Source organism: Mesocricetus auratus, unplaced genomic scaffold, assembly GCF_017639785.1.
Source record: "Mesocricetus auratus isolate SY011 unplaced genomic scaffold, BCM_Maur_2.0 Super-Scaffold_100013, whole genome shotgun sequence".
NCBI lineage: Eukaryota > Metazoa > Chordata > Mammalia > Rodentia > Cricetidae > Mesocricetus > Mesocricetus auratus.
The window spans coordinates 44,631,580-44,648,544 of NW_024429196.1; the positions used below are offsets into that span (position 1 = coordinate 44,631,580).

General features: G+C 42.4%; 8 non-coding genes across 8 annotated transcripts; 4 read left to right on the forward strand and 4 right to left on the reverse strand.

The window, feature by feature from the left end:
* Positions 1-1,237: 1,237 nt before the first annotated feature.
* On the reverse strand, positions 1,238-1,309 carry Trnae-cuc. The gene has a single exon. It is a non-coding gene; the product is annotated as a tRNA-Glu (tRNA).
* Positions 1,310-1,715: 406 nt separating this feature from the next.
* Positions 1,716-1,788, forward strand: Trnaf-gaa. The gene has a single exon. It is a non-coding gene; the product is annotated as a tRNA-Phe (tRNA).
* A 3,647-nt stretch (positions 1,789-5,435) lies between these two features.
* Positions 5,436-5,508, forward strand: Trnam-cau. The gene has a single exon. It is a non-coding gene; the product is annotated as a tRNA-Met (tRNA).
* Positions 5,509-5,965: 457 nt separating this feature from the next.
* Positions 5,966-6,038, reverse strand: Trnak-uuu. Its single transcript has one exon. It is a non-coding gene; the product is annotated as a tRNA-Lys (tRNA).
* A 1,390-nt stretch (positions 6,039-7,428) lies between these two features.
* On the reverse strand, positions 7,429-7,501 carry Trnam-cau. The gene has a single exon. It is a non-coding gene; the product is annotated as a tRNA-Met (tRNA).
* A 302-nt stretch (positions 7,502-7,803) lies between these two features.
* On the forward strand, positions 7,804-7,885 carry Trnal-aag. Its single transcript has one exon. It is a non-coding gene; the product is annotated as a tRNA-Leu (tRNA).
* A 1,920-nt stretch (positions 7,886-9,805) lies between these two features.
* On the forward strand, positions 9,806-9,877 carry Trnaq-cug. Its single transcript has one exon. It is a non-coding gene; the product is annotated as a tRNA-Gln (tRNA).
* Positions 9,878-10,297: 420 nt separating this feature from the next.
* On the reverse strand, positions 10,298-10,403 carry Trnal-caa. The gene is made up of 2 exons: positions 10,366-10,403; positions 10,298-10,342 (listed from the first exon to the last, which is right to left on the reverse strand). It is a non-coding gene; the product is annotated as a tRNA-Leu (tRNA).
* Between the last annotated feature and the right edge of the window lie 6,562 nt (positions 10,404-16,965).

A 16,965-nucleotide genomic window follows, 5' to 3' on the forward strand; every position in this document is an offset into this window, starting at 1 on the left:
CCGACACCAAACTAGAACCAACCGCCTGTCTCACATGCCAGAGAGGATTTGTGAAGAGCAGAGAGAGGACATTTAATCAAGGTGGACACACTGGAAAACAGATAAAGGGGTTCAATGACCCTGCGTCCATCATTACAGGGCAAACAGGAACTTTGTGAATATTTCATATATTATGTATGTGGAAGAAGGTTTGGGGGTATGCATATCTACCAGAACAGCTCGGACCATGCTCTCTGTTCTCCTGCTCACTGAGGGGAGCAAGCCGATCTCCTTGAAATGGTCAGCCGGCTCCGCTGTTGTCTCACAGTCAAGGGTGGATCTCTCCTTTAGGGGGTTGATGTCATCATAGGGTGAGCTTCTCCGACAGGTTCTCTGGTGCCTGGGTTAACTGAGGTCCTTCGTCAGAAGATGTCTTAGAATCTTAGTCAAATCAAGGCACTTAGAATTCAATGTGCCCTCTCTTTAGACATACTAACTTAAAACATTTTAAACAGTTGTCTTGTGCCAGTGGAACTGAGAAATTGTGAGCCCCTCCGCTTTTCACTCCAAAACTTCCCAGCCCGTGGGCAGCACCGGGAATTGCCACTGGTCTCCATCTCAAGAACCTTAAAAAGCGCTGTACGAACTCCATCCAGTTCTCGCTTAATCACCCTACAACATGAGTTTTTAAATGTGAAAGCCCAGAAAGAGAGATGAGGAAAGAAGAAAGGAAAAAGACCCGACAATTTAGAGAAGTCACTATTCCAGAAGTTCCGGGCTCAACAGGGCAACTCGAGACCTCCTCTAACTCCAGCCGCTGCAGGTACTTTGGTGCCTATATATAGTGCACGAATACTACAAACAAATGTGATAAGAGTTCTTTGTATATATTTTAATACATGAGTGTTTTGCCTGTACGAGCGTCGGTGTCCTACGTGGATGTCAGTGGCCATGAGGCAAGAATGAGTATTGAATCCTCTGGAAATGAAGTAACTGGCAGTTGTGAGCTGCCCGGTGGGTGCTGACAACCGACCCCACGTCCTCTAGCAAGAGCTCTTGGATCATCGCATAATTTCAGTCTTCACAAGATGAAATAATTATTAGTAAACTTTTGAAAATAATGACATTGCATCATCTGAAATTTTGCAGTTGGAAGACCCAAAATTATTTGGAGAGAAAGCATAAGCTCCCATATGAAAACGAAATTTTTACTATACATACGGTGTATTTGATAAGGGGCGCAAATTTAAAAGACATCTTCCCTGACCGGGAATCGAACCCGGGCCGCGGCGGTGAGAGCGCCGAATCCTAACCACTAGACCACCAGGGAACCTGAAGGAAGCTGCCTTTCCAAGATGTATGACCTGGATAAGATATTTATCGTGGTTAGATTTTTACCCAATTAGTCATAAAAAAAAAAAAACAACTTTTTTGGAGACAGTGTCTCAGCCCTGAGCTGGAACTCTACAAAGGCTAGTCGTGAACTCGGAGATTCTCCTGCCTTTACCTCCCCAATGCTAGGTTTAAAGGCGTGTACCATCACTCCCCGCAATAAGGCAAGTTTTAAAGAGCAATTTAAATTTTCTTCTTGCTTTTATTTTCTTTATAATACAGTTAAGATATTCGAACATCAAGATTCTTAGTTAATCTTAGGTTCTCTTGTCAGTTTTCATAGCAGGAACAGGGACCTAAGTAACAAAGCCATTACAACTTAGAACAAGAACACACAGGGCGGGGCCGAAATAGCTCAGTTGGGAGAGCGTTAGACTGAAGATCTAAAGGTCCCTGGTTCGATCCCGGGTTTCGGCAACATAGCTTTTTTTTCTTCCCCAATATAAAACTACTACTACTACTGTATTTATTATCCTCTTTTTTCTTTTGAACTCTTTCACATCTGTTTCTCCGAATCATCTTTTTCCTTCTCCGAACCTACCTCTTCTTTATTTTCGTGAAGTTATCCCAAAGCCAACATGCGGTAAAGGTCTTTAGTGAACACTTCACTTCTAGTTCAAAGGGACCTGCGGTCAAAATAGATGGATGGAGAACACAGCATATATTAGAGATCCTTCTCTTTCTCACTGGCCTCTCAACAGAGTGGAAAACGTTTACATCTCCGTGTTTAGACCACAGAACGGACCCCCAGGTTCTCATGTCTTACCGTCATCAATCAAGCCAGATTCAGTTACAGGCCGCCATCCAGATGTTGTGGCTCTTTTCTGGCCCTATGCTTAATTTTCATGGGATGCAAACAAGACAATTGTTCCTTAAAGAGTCCTCCTTTGGACTAGGGACTCGATTTCCCACCCATTTCCTTCCTTCCTTCTTTCCTTCATTCCTTCCTTCCTTTCTTTCCTTCTTTCTTCTCTCAATTGTATGATGATTATATTTCATCACGTTACTACTGTAACTTTTTAGAAATGGTTGCTTTGGAGCCTACAGTTTGATTTTTAGTTTATTTCTCTGCTTTTAAGTAATTGCTCTTCTTTTAAGTAATTTACATACATTTCCAAGAATAATATAAAGACGTCCGGTTTCTATTGCCCAGATGTCACAGATGACATTGATAAAAGCAAGACACAGACCCCAGCAGCACTGTCAGTCAGTATTCCCTCTTGTTGCCGGTTCACAAAATACAAAAGAATGTAATGCAATACAATAAGAATATAAATGTAAAAACAAGAAAAGTCTTAAACAGAAGTGACCCATGTTTCCATCATCCATTTATTTATTTATTTATTTATTTATTTATTTATTTATTTATTTATGGTGTTAGGAGATAGGGTTTCTCTGTATTTCTTTGGAGCCTGTCCTGGAACTTGCTCTTAGCCCAGGCTGGCTTCGAACTCACAGAGATACGTCTGCCTCTGCCTCCGGAGTGCAAATGGTTTGAGACTAAGACTCATGGCCAAAAAAGGAAAACTATTAGGACTGGTTTGTGGTGGCAGCAGCATTCTGGAAACAAAGGCAGGAGGATCTTTGGGAGTTCAAGGCTAGCCTGGTATACATAATGAATGCCAGCCTAGCCAGCGCTATACAGTATGACTGTCTTAAAAACAAGTAATAATTAAAAATAACAACAATACTTTCCTGCTACAGCAGGGTATCCTGCACCTTATATGACTGCTTCTAATATTGTTTCTTGCAAACCGCTTGTAATATTTAAGGCATCTTTTTTTTTTAGGTAGTGACAAACTGAATTCAGTCTAAGATAAAATTTACGATAGTGTTTTCTTTTTCTTTCTTTCTTTCTTTCTTTCTTTTTTTTTTTTTTTTGCATTATTAATGACTGGTGATCAAAATCAGAAGTCCCAGCCAGGGGACCGGCCCTGCACAATGAGCTGATGCTCAGCCCGTTTCTGCTCTTACACAGTCAGTATTGCTCAGGCTCCCAGCTTCACTGCAGTCAAGCCACACTACCCACTGCACTACCCACTGCACACGTGCGGACATGTGTTGTGGGTTGAAGCTACACGCCAGGGATTAGGAGGTGTGGCCTTGGTGGAGGTGGGTTTTGGGTTGTCAAGTGCTGAAGCCAGACCCGGCGTCTCCTCTTTCAGTTACCTATCGATGAGGATGAAAAGCTCTAGGATACCTCTCCGGTGCCGTGTCTGCCTGCAAGCCACGCTTCCCACCAGGATGATGATGGACTAAACCTCCGAAGATAAGCCAGGCCCAATTAAATGTTTTCTTTTACAGGTGTTACCTTTGTCGTGGTGACTCTTCACAGCAATAGACATTGACAAAGACAGCATGGATACTCAGAATTGTGCCTACAGACGGCACAAGTGACAAGAGCCAGGGCAGCAGGGGACATGAGCAACTGAAAACAAAACGTGATGGAAATACCATAATAAGACCCGTGACTTTGAAAACAAAACGTGATGGAAATACCATAATAAGACCCGTGACTTTGAAAACAAAACGTGATGGAAATACCATAATAAGACCCGTGACTTTGTTTGCTCCTGTAAATATTTAATCTAAAAAGTTAACAACTTCAAATTTTCTCTCTCTTTTTCAGCATGTGAATTTTTGTCATGATCTGTAAATAAGGTATCACTAAACAAAATTTATGAAAGCCATGGTTCAGAATGAAGTTCCTTTCTGCCCTGGGAACCTTCCAAAAGATCAAATTAGAACAGGGCTACTTGTTCTATCTATTAAATAATCAAACCAAACTTTGGCAAGGTCCTGATAAGTGTAAAACACAAGCAATGCCAGCCACCACTCGGAAGGGGCTCAGTCTACCCAAGTCACTGTGGTGAGGATAAGCCACTGTTTTAACTATAGAAGGAAACATGAAATGGTCAATCCTTTCTTATTCCTTATTTCTACTTTATTGATCCTTTTACACTTATAAAGTCTCCTCCCACAATTCCCTCCCTGGAATACCTTTCAGTTTGATAGATGGCATACTAGCCAACTAATAAAAATCACTTCAATTTTTTGTTTATTGAAAATACAAATTTATAATTTACTCAAGTCCTTTCCCCTATGTTAATCCCTCAACCTTTCCAAATTACAGATCATTCCTCTTCTACTACAGTTTGGAAATGTGATTAACAACAGGCCTACCTTTTGACACCTTTGTTGTGACCAGTGACAGCAATAAGCAACTTGTAGTAGACACATAGCTAATACTGCTATCTCCTGCCTTTCCCATGAGGTCAAACATCACATTAAGCATTTCGTTACATTTTGATAAAATTGAAAAGTGACCCTAAACCTTAAGGAAAACAGAAAGCTGTCCACCTTATGGCGTAGGGTGTGAGGACATCAAGAGTGTAAGTAATGTAAGATGGTTATGGTGGCGTTCACCTTTAATCACAGTACTCATGAGGCAGAGGCCAGCAGATTTCTGAGGTGGAGCTTGACCTATACAGTGAGTTTTAGACCAGTGAAGGATATATACTGAAGCCATGTCTCAACACACACACACACACACACACACAGAGACAGAGACAGAGACAGAGACAGAGACAGAGACAGAGAGAGAGAGAGAGAGAGAGAGAGAGAGAGAGAGAGAGAGAGAGAGAGAGAGAGAGATTCCCAAGAGTTTGTATAAAGAACAATGTATTATTTAAGGTTTGAGATCTCCTACGTCTCTTTTGGACTCCTGAGGGTCGAGGGGGTAGTAAAGAGCCTGCAGAAAAATCAGTGGGACTTGGGAAGACGACCTTGCAAATTTGACTTGCAACGAAGGTAGTGAGATGAAGTGAGGATTGACTGTGGAAATGCTTTTGTTAAGACCACAAACTCGTGCGTAGATCCGAGGGGGAGCAGAAGATCAAAGCGACTCTTTTCATCTAGTTCAGATTTCGGAAGATGTTGAATTTTCCAGACATTTTTCAGGTGAGAAAAAAAAAATCGTGTAAGAAATTTAAGAACGGTTTGGACTGGAGTAAGCGAAACATAATTTGTTACTAAAATAGTATGTCATAGGCTTGCTTTCACTTGCCTCCTTAGCGCAGTAGGCAGCGCGTCAGTCTCATAATCTGAAGGTCCTGAGTTCGAACCTCAGAGGGGGCAGCTGTTTTAGTATTCGGATTGTTAAAGCTCAAAATGTTAAATTGCTTCCTTAATGCTAGGAATCTGTGCTGATAGCCGCTATTTTCCAGTTGACAAGAGCCCTCGAACTCTCCTACCCAAATTCTTTCTTCAAACAGCAATCTACCCTGCAACTTACTTATTGGGAAGAAGGAATGCATAGATGAACTACCTGCAACTTACTTATTGGGAAGAAGGAATGCATAGATGAACACTGATGCTGGATTTTGCCTGAAAGTCCTCGTTTTTGAAAAGAAACTTCCTTACCACCACATCCTGGATCGTCTGTTTTGTTAAACATCGTTCTACAAAAGCGGCTGACATACGGAAACATGAGTTTGGTTATTCAAAGCCTTAAGAAATAAACTTACTGTGATCTGGTCTACAGACTATCGGAATTTAGGATTCTACTAGAATCCACGAGGGAGAAAAACACTAGCGCCCGAACAGGGACTTGAACCCTGGACCCTCAGATTAAAAGTCTGATGCTCTACCGACTGAGCTATCCGGGCTCTTGAGAAGCTTGCATTCTAGACTCAATAAGGGTACATAAGAAAGCATTAGTAGTGGGTATTTGGCTTTTTTTTTTCTTCTATCTCCGATTCTACATTTGACCAACTAATTTAAGAATCTATTATCTGTCATTTCACCACTAAAATGCAAACTCCAAGAGAGCATCTCCTGTGTTCTCAGTAAACCTTCACCCCTTATATAACAGCAAGGGCACAAAGAATGAGGCAATGCAGCAAAAGTAACTGCAGGAAATAGCTCCTGCCTTGCAGGGTTTCCGAGGAAGGGCATCACGGCTTTAAGGAGCAAGCACTGGCTGGGGAGCGGGCAGCAGGGGTGCTACTTCAGCCTTTAGTAACTTCTATAATGAAATGTTCTGGGACCCCACAAAGAGAATGGAGGTTAGGACAATTTGACAGGCGAACAAAAACTCAGACACGAAGTCGGTTCTCCTGCCTGCTAGTTTCTCTCTGGCTCTTCCTTTGACAGACTTTAAGGGAAAGCCTGTGGCGATGGAGTCTCGGGATGTAATCTGTAGACACCAGGCCCCGTCACAGAACAGCGTATAGGACGGCGGATCCAGACTGAGGATGGATGGACAGGGACAACTTTAGACCCCCGCATCATGAGTGGACGGGAAAATCACCTGTTGCTCTCTGCTGGCTCCACAGAGGTACCGACAGCTCCTGAACATTCGTCTTCCTTGCCTCATTTATTTTTTAGACATTTTTCTGAGTCTGGCAGTTTGGATGACAGAAATTCTGCCAAGAGCAAGAGCCCAACGTGGTAAGCAGAAACGTTTGTGTTTTGTTTTTATTTATTTTTGTATTTAGTTTTGTTTCGTTTTTGACATAGAGTATCATAGGTGGAATGGAGTGACCCGATAGTAAGCAATCCCAGAAGAATGGTTAAAGAGAACCAAACCATCAATTACACACATCTTACACCTTTCACACTCGCACCCCGGCCTCCCTCTCTTTTACACCCTGGGCTGAGGGTTTTCCTGGTCCTGAAATTCTCCTGCCTTCAGTTGGTGTGAATGATGGTGAAGTTTTCTTTTTTAAGACAGAGCCATGTAGAGATCCACCGGTCTGTCTCCCGGGTGTTGGAATATTATAGGTTTGCTTCATCACGCTTGTCGAGTATTTAAATCATAATTTTAAAAAAATCATTATTGTATAACGTTGTAACTGACCATTACATTATACAAAAAGAAAATTTCCTATTCAATCTCAATAGTTTTGAGGTTTGTTTTTGCGAAAAAGAATAACACTGTACTTTTTACGATAATGTATACATATAAGGAGAGACAGAAACAAAGATTTGCTGACTAACCCTACGCACCAGAGCTCTATTTGGAACTTAGAAAAACAAAGTAAAATAAACCCGGGCTGCCCCCTCTGAGGTTCGAACTCAGGACCTTCAGATTATGAGACTGACGCGCTGCCTACTGCGCTAAGGAGGCGCCTGTGGAGAGTGCCATGCTAAGGAGGCACCTGTGACAAACACCCTCACGAATTATGTCTTCATGATATTCCTCGAGACAGCCTTGGGTTACTGTGGTTCTCCCGTTATGATATCTAAAACAGCTTCTGTTGTGGAACATCATCGTATAACGCAGGAACCGAGCCTGCGCAGCTGTGCTAAGGCGCCATAGAGACGGCCGAGCGAGAGCCCGCCACAGAGGCCGTGCGCAAAGGACTGCAGGAAAGGAGCCTGAAAGTGTGCAATTACTCCAGAAAGACTAGACGGGACGCTGAACATGTGGGTAGCGTGGCCGAGCGGTCTAAGGCGCTGGATTAAGGCTCCAGTCTCTTCGGGGGCGTGGGTTCGAATCCCACCGCTGCCATAAGTTTTGCTGGGGTCTATGGCTTCTTTTCTTTGTTTACGTGGACAGTTTTTAGGTCCTTAGGATTCTCAGTCATGATTCTCCTGCTGTTTGCCCATTAATACATACCATACCCGCAGCAGTTCCGGCAGAAGATATCCCTTCAACTAATTGCTTCTGTTAACATTCAATAAGAACGTAATATGTGACATTTACTCCCTTTCATCACTTCATTTTCACCAGTCAAAAGGATGCGCCAACAGATAATAAGCTTTTAATTCATTCATGTTAAAAACTATTATTCCGCATCTACTAAGTGCTAGGGTCTGCAGACTCCGCAGTACGAACGAATGTGGAACTTTCTCTTTCTTTCCCTGAGTCGATTTGCAACCAACCAGAGACAGACCAGTGGCTTGTGCCACTAAAGATGTAAATTCCTTCCCATCCGGGAGACGGAAAGCCTGCCCTCAGGATCACCATCTCATTTCATTTTGAACCCGAATCATGCTCCTCCAAACTGTGTGAGTCTAATACCTTGCAAACGGAAAACAAAACAAAACAACAAAAATGATCAAACTATGTTATATGAAAACAATAAAAGTAAGTTAGTAAATAATGAAATAAAATAAATGTCTTGCCCCGCCACTGCCCCTATCCGACAGCTAAAGACTCCCTGATGTGATGCCTCTTGGGTCTTCCTAGAGGCTTTGTGTCTGATAGCGCCTCATAGCTCCTCCTCAGAAATCACCTTCGGAAGCATTTCCTGAGTCTCCTACCAACTCGGCGATTACAATTATTCTCTGGGGATACCGACAGGAAAAGAAAGAGGGCGCCTGCCCCTCAGAAAGAGGGCAACCGGGAGGCGGGGAGGAAGGGCGTGAAAGAAGGAGGAATTGACCCCTTTAGACTCACTGAATTAACCTATGGAGTGAAGGTAAAAGGAGACACCACCACCCCGAAAGCCTAAAACTGGTCTACGGTACTGACAGTACTGAACCTTCATCTGTTCTTCCTCGGGTTCACCTGTCTTGCTTTCCGTGTGCACGCTGCTCGCACTGAGAAACTTCAGCGGAGACGCCAAGACAGGATCTTGGGGCTATAGAAGAGGGAGAAAGACTCTTCTTTGGCACCTGCTGCCTTGTGACGTGGGAAAAACATTTACAAGCCGCAGAAGCTCATGAGCTGAGGGCACGCCGCCTGGCACACACTAGTTGCTCATGAATGTCTGCGGATACCTGTAAGGAGTCAATGAAGCTGGAGAAAGGAGATACTATGTATTTCTTTGTTCAATTTCTAACGCTCGGACTAACATACAGTTTACCTTTCGTCATGGGGGGAAAAAGCCCAAACTGCAGGGGCTACTCTGCCAGACCCTGAGATGCAGAACACACGACAGGAGGTTTGGGCGCCTGTCCGTTTCTGTGGTCCAGACACTGAAGACGAAGATCTTTTACTTAAAAAGGTGATTTTTTTTCCGATGAAAATACTATTCGGATCATTAGGAGGCAGAGATGGACATCCATTTAAAGCCGTGTTCCCCTTCCGTTTGTATAACAAGCAAGCGCTTGCAAAAAGCACGAGGACCTGGGGAGGTGGGCAGACGAGAAGGGAGGTAGGGGAAGGAATTGGGGGATTAAAAACAAAGTTTAATGACTGGTATATGTGAAAGTGTCACAATTAGACAGGTTAGTGTGCTAAGTAACTGGACAACGAAAGAGAATAGCAAACAACCCAACAGGAAAATAAATAAATAAATAAATAAACAAATGAAGAACCAAGCATACGTCTCAGAAATTCATGGGAAAGTAACAATATTACTTTGAAACATACTAAATTCGTAACAGAATTTCAAATAACAACTGTGAGATACTGTTTTTTCAAACAATGCTTTTTTTATTCAGTGTTCACAGATGGACATTACGAGAAGCTACTGGCCGTGTTGGTTCCATGGTGTAATGGTTAGCACTCTGGACTCTGAATCCAGCGATCCGAGTTCAAATCTCGGTGGAACCTACCTTATTTTCTTTCTCTTTCTTCGTTTCATTCATTGAACACAGTTCTACTGAATTTCTGCGTTCGTTTCATGCAAGGAACAGTTCTTTTGTCTTTCAGCATTTGGCTCTTGATGGCCCTGGCAGTGGAAAATGTCATGTGGTATCTGACACTGTCAACTCCTCACTCAACTGTCAATCGTGTCACTGTGGAGTTTGTGCGCGTTCCCTACACTGTTGTTCAGGAAAGCTTCAAACTGTTCATGCAGTATCCTGCTGCCACCGTGTTTTCCCGCTGGTGGAAAAGTCACGTTTAGGGCTCGAGCGCAGGACTCGGCGTGCTTCGTAATTAGTGGACGGACTTCATGGAAGATCCGGAGTAGACTAAGAGAAAATGAAAAGAGAAAACGAAGTGCCTCTGAGAGAGATTGAAAAATAAGTGTGTCAGGAGTGGGATTCGAACCCACGCCTCCAGGGGAGACCAGAACCCTCACCTTCGAGGAAGCTAAGCTTGAGTCTGGCGCCTTAGACCACTCGGCCACCCTGACACGACACTTACACGGCAATTAACGAATCTTTTCAACTGTAATGAATATGTATATAACTATTGTGTTTTAGGATTCATTTACGTCGTGGAAATACAAATCCATACAAGGTGAACTTAACTGTTTTTCTTTGTCTAGTCAGGAACTTGAACAATAAAACTCTCGAAGTTTTTTGCTCTCAATCCCATCTGGAATTCAGCGTTTATCAGTTCCTGGATCCCGAGCTCTTCCAGAGTACAGCCGAGATCCTAAACCATTCATCAGCGTTTCGACCGGACTCAGAGCTCAGGCTCTTTACGAAATGGTGTCCTAAAGCGCCGGGTTGGTGGAGAGAGCTTACAAAGGAGTGAACCAGTAGTAAGAGACAAGTTAGAAAGGGGGTGTGGTCCATGGACACCGGCTGCAGTGCAGACCAGAGAGTGGCAGCGGCCTGGGCTGTGAAAACTGATGGCAGATGAAAGAGAAAGTGGGAAGATCAGGAATTAAAGGGTAGAAACTTAGGAAGGGAAAAGTCAGAGTGAAACGAAGGAAATGTTGGTACAGAACCCAAATCCCAGATCTTTCGCTCAGTACACTTACGGGCCAGATGGTCTGGTGTTTCTTCAGGAAAAGGCGGAACCGTCTTTGAAAAATGGTACTATAGTAACAACGCTGACATTTGAAGTATTCCGAAGAAATAGCTGGGTCTTGGTGTGACCCCGAAGAATCTCTAGGCTACACGGCATCCAGAATCAGAGTTTTAATTTCTAATCTTAAGTATGAATAACAACCAAGGAAAACCAGGTACTTGTGAAATATTTCTACAGTAAAAAAAACATTAAATAAAAAAATGGATCGGAGAGGACCTAAGGGAGGGGGGAACAAATACAACACAGAAACTTGGAGGATTTTTTTTATTATAATAAACTCCTATAGGAGGTAAAAAGAAGAGGTAGGAATTCTTCAATGCTTCAGTGGCAGATTTTTTTTTTTTGAAGTTACAAAGCAAAGGTGAAGAAATCTGGGAAATGGGTGGGGAAGGGAAAACCCTGATAAACCAAACCTTTTTTTAAAGTATGGTAGAAGGCATGCTCTCAAACCCTGAGGCTTCCAGGAAAAGAAAAGGCGGAAGTGACAGAAAGGGGATAGAGTTTACCAGACTGAAGACCTCAAATCCCCAGATGGGACAGGCCCATCAAATACAAAACAATCTTGTCATTTCTATCAGTAGTGAATAGTCTTTCTTAAAAGAGAGGCATATGTAGAGATAATGATAAAGGATTCAGATTCAGAATGGTGTCCTTTTTTAGACACAGTAAAACCGAAAGCTAGAGGATACAAAGTCAATGATTTGTAAGCTAAAAAAAAACAAAAACAAAAAAAAACAAAGGTAGGTCTTTCCCTGCTAGAGCCCTGGGGGTGGAGCCTGAGCCTTGGGAAGGCTCGTCCCCTGTTACCGCTTCACTCCTTATTTTGCTAAATTGCACAGGCAAGCTTGGAACTCACAGTTACTCAGTCACTCCTTGAACTTGACCCCTCATGCCTCATCCTCTGGAGTAGTCAATGAGTCATGCGTGATCACATCTAGATGTCTACCCCCAGGCAAACTACTGATGAAATGTAAATAGCCATTTTCTTTACATCTATTTGCTTACGGAGACGCAGAAGCCATGATGCGCATGCGGAGGCCAAAGGACTTGCAGAGTCAGTGCTCCTCCCCTACCATGTGGGTCACAGGAATCAAACAGGCATGGGAGCAAGTACCTGGACACACAGAGACACCTAACCAGTCCTAAATGGCTATTTATGCAATTCAAAACATTGCATGTCCCATGTACTTTCTCAGGAAGTTTCTGGAGAATTGTTCTAGCAAACACAGACTTAAATAAAAGCATGAAATCCCATAATAGTGACATTCTCACAACAAAAAAGTAAAGCACAATGTTCCAAGGTCTGCTGAGTTTCCAGGCTAGAGAGAAGCCCGTCTATAACAGAAGAGAGAGTAATACAAAAGGACACACATGGGACAAGAGACAACAGACTCTCTCACACCTTTAACCCTTAGAACCTGCCACCAGTAAGTTCCTCTTCTCTCCTGTCTTTTAGTCTTGTCTTACCAGAAGACAAGAACCACCACATACTGGGTAATATTGGGATTTCTCTGGGAACAAGCAGGCCACTAATCTGCATTGTAAATGGGAAAATCTCCCTAAATCATAAGAAATTTCCAAAGGGAAAAATGCCATTCTCATGACTAATAAACCTTACCCCTGCAACAACTCAATAAAATGCTTGCACTTTTCCAGGTCTGAAAGGAAACTGAATTTCTGGAAAGCTGGGTTGACCCTGTTCTTTGACCCCTTTTCTTTCCAGTTAGAAATATTGCCTGAGAGTTCATCCTCAGTCTGTAACAGGGACAAGTTCTCGTGTATTCAGTATCCACAGGTAAGCTAGGGGTCTCAGGATGACTCAGCAGGCAAAAGCATTGCCACCAAGCCTGACTGTCTGAGACCCAAAGGAAGGAGGAAAAGGGCTTCTGTGATTTGTCATCTGACACCCACCCCCAACACACACACACACACACACACACACACACAAATAAATGCTGGTGTATGCATACATTTTTATAATTTTATTTTTTGTGATTATAACTGCCCCATCCCCACTTTCCTTTCCTCCCATGTGCCTCTCTCCCCTTGCTCTCTCTCAAATCCATGACCCCTTTTTCTTTAATTATTGTTAGGGAAATAGATCAGCAGTTAAGGATACTTGCTGCTGTTTAAGGTATTATACCTATGCAGTTCATTTTAAAATGTAATGTAAAGTTCTAGTCCTTGAAAACTACTATTACAAACTGTTTAGAATAATTAGAAAATACAGGTTAGTAATTAGTCACCTATAACAATCACACTTGTCATGTTAGGCATGTTTTTGGGGTTTTTTTTTTGTTTTTTTTTTGTTTTTGTTTTTTTTTTTTTTTTTTTTCGAGACAAGGTTTCTCTGTGGCTTTGGAGGCTGTCCTGGAACTCACTCTGTAGACCAGGCTGGCCTCGAACTCACAGAGATCTGCCTGCCTCTGCCTCCCGAGTGCTGGGATTAAAGGCATGTGCCACCAATGCCCGGCTGTTAGGCATGTTTTTAAGATTAAACAGAGGTATATTTTAGATAGATAGGTCGTCTTCAAAACAATTCTGAGATCTACAGAATATGGCAGTTAAGATGCTTTAATAACCCAATGCTTTTCATGACAATGAGACATGTCTGCTTCTGGTAGCACCAATATACTTCAGAGAAGATGATGAACATCAAAGAACCTCCATATGGAGTTTGCTTCAAATGTGGCAAAGCTACCCTCTGGGCAAGAAACTGCCCTTGCCTCAACTGTTGACAGTATGCTTTGCAAATTGGACCAGCAGTACACAAAGGAAAGCAACTGCTAAATTTTGCCAAGGCAAGGTAATACAGCCCTTCATTATCCTGCTTCACAGAAAAGTCTGTCAGATATTCTGGGCCTGTAGGCCAAAGATGGATTCTCCAATCTTGCAGAGGAAGTGTGGGTGACTGTCCAGGCAGCCAGCTATCTCTGCCAATTATTTTTGTAAGTTGCTTGCTCTGTGCTTCCTGTTTACTCAGGTAATATTTATCTTTGCCAGGTCTCTGATGGGGTTGAAGACTGGATGGTTATAGTTTAGTAGTTTTTCTCATTACCAAAAGAAATGTAAATGTTATAAAGGTTGAGAGACAAAAAAGCTTAAGTTGTTTATCTAGGAGAATGTTTTAACATCTAAAAAGATGTTTTTAGGCTGTTAATACAAATTATGATACAAAGTGATTTAGGTACAAAACTTTGGAATCACTAAAATAGTACATGTAATAGTGTACTTTCTCCCAAGGTTGCCAAGTACAAATGGACCAGACATTGTGAATAAAATTTCTATGTGATAATTATTCTTATTGTATATAGTTTATAGATGTTAGAGAAAAAGCCTGTATTGGACTAAAAGGGGTGGATGTTGGGATAATCTTTTTGTACACTGTGTGAAGACGTGCCTCTGTTTAATCTCACCTGCCTTAGGCACCTTCTCATTGGTTTAATGAAGAGCTGAATGGCCAATAGCTAGGCAGGAAAGGATAGATGGAACTTCTAGGGAGAGATAGAAACTCTGGGAAAGAATCAGAGATTGGAGATTTGCCTGCCAGATGCAGAGGAAGTTGGACATATGGTACTGAGGAGGTAACAAGCCATGTGGCAAAACATAGATTAATATAAACAGTTTAAATTTTAAGAGCTAGTTGGAAACAAACCTAAGCTAAGGCCAAGCTTTCACGATTAATAAGAAGTCTCTCTGTAGTTATTCGTGAGTTCGTAGTCCAAAGAAAGACCTATTACAAAGCATTTCATTGGGAGTGGACTTTGAGGTTTCAGAAGCTCAAGTCAGGCCCAGTCTTCTCTCTCTCTCTCTCTCTCTCTCTCTCTCTCTCTCTCTCTCTCTCTCTCTCTCTCTCTGTCTCTGTCTCTCTCTCTCTCTCTCTCTCTCTCTCTCTCTCTCTCTCTCTCTCTCTCTCTCTCTCTCTCTCCTGCCTATTGATCTGGATGTAGAACTCCCAGCCACCACTCCAGTACCATGACTGCCTGCGTGCCACCATGCCTCCGGTAAAGATGATAATGTACTAAACATTTGAACTGTAACCCAGCCCTAAATAAATGTTTCCCATTATGAGAGTTGCTGAGATCGTGTTGAAATCCTAACTAAGACAAACACGAACTCTGGAAATTTTCTTGGTAAAGGGCAAAAGAGAAAAGGCAAGGAAACAGAGACTCTGTGCCTCTTGGGTCCCACTTAGCCTGCATGAATGATCAGATGAGGGAAGAGCCACCAGTGCCAAAAGCCTGGCAGGTTCTAGAAGTCACTGGTCTCTGTAGAGTAGGTAGAGTAAAGACAGCAAAGAGGAATTTATTTTAAAATAAAATATTTTATTAAAAAAACTAAGTTATAAGTATTAGTACACACCTATAATGTTAGCATCCAAGATATTGAGGAAGGATAATTGTCAAGTTCACGGCCATCTTGGACTACACAGGAAGACTCTCAACAAAATTAAATAAATAATAAGTGGTGTTTTGATATCATTTTTGCTTGTTTTTTGAGAAAGAATATCTCTGTAGTTCCACCTATCCTAGAACTCACTTTGTAAACTAGGCTTACCTGGAACCCAGAGATCCACCTGCCTCTGCCTCCTGCACCACCATACTATACCTGGCTGTGTTTTAGTATCTTTGTCCTGTATTTTAAAGGGTTTGGGCAACGTCTTAGAGCAAAGCGAAACAAAACAAAACAAAACCAGACAGAATGAGAAACCAGAGTCTTTAATCCCAGTACTCAGGAGGCAGAAGCAGGCTACATAGAGACAGCTAGGGCTACATAGAGAGAGGGGAAATAGGGTAAAAAGGAGGAGGAGAGGAGAGAGGAGGCAGGAAGGGAAGAAAGAGGAGAGGGGAAAAGAAAGGAAAGGAAGAGGTGGGGAGAGGGGAAGAGGAGAAGAGGGAAGAGGAAGAGTGATTTTTTTCTTTTTTGGTCAGTTGCCCGGCTACACATGATTCTATTGATAATTTTAATTATCATTTACCACCCCATGGTCCCTCAATCAATGCCCCACTGGCCACTCAGGCCAAAGCCTGGCAGGTCTGCAGCCACTCTGTTGCAGCCACAATATGTAGGTTTAAATTAAGTTTCTATAGTTCTATTCACCAATAAGACTGGGAGTCAAAGCCTAGCTCGGAGAGGTTGCGTAGCAACTAGCTGACCTTGCTTTTTGGCCAAACACACTACAAGAGACATTTCTTCCCTCACCCAGAATCAAAAAGGAAAGCACCTAAGTTAGGTACCTGCCCTTTCTTTCCTGTGTATCTTATCTATCCAAATTAGTCAATTCCAGTCAGCTAGTTGCTGGCTTTGCCCCCTGATTCAAGGTTTAACTTTATTGGCAAGTCTCAGGAGCATCAGAGTATGATCAAAATATCCCATAACAGAAGAGAGGAGGTAGAGAGAAGAGAGAGAAGGAAAGGGGGGTGTGGACAGACAGAACATACTTTTCCTTTTCCACCACAGTCTCATGAACATAAGATGAAGGCCTGAGACGGTGTTTGCTGCTAAAGGTGTAATGGTCCCTAACACTGCTTTACAAGAGGTGCTGAGGACTGCCCTCATCCACGATGAGCTGGTACGTGAAATTTCCAAAATGGCCAAAGCTTTAGACAAATGCCAAATCCATCTTTGTGTTGTTGCATCTAATTGCAAAAAGCTAGTGTATGCCAAGTTGGTGGAGGCTTTGTTGTGGAATATTTGTTTAACTAGACCAAGATGTGTTATATTTGTTTATGCTACACTTGTTTAACTATATAAAGATATGATGTTGCATTTCCATTAATTAATTAAAATTAACCTGGATTCAGAGAGGTGGGTTTAGCAACTAGTTGACAAGAAGCAGCAGGGAGGCTCATAGGATCGGTTTTTTTTGTTGTTTGTTTGTTTGTTTGTTTGTTTTGGTTTTTTTAGCTGAGGCAGTGCAGAAGGAAAGAGGCTTC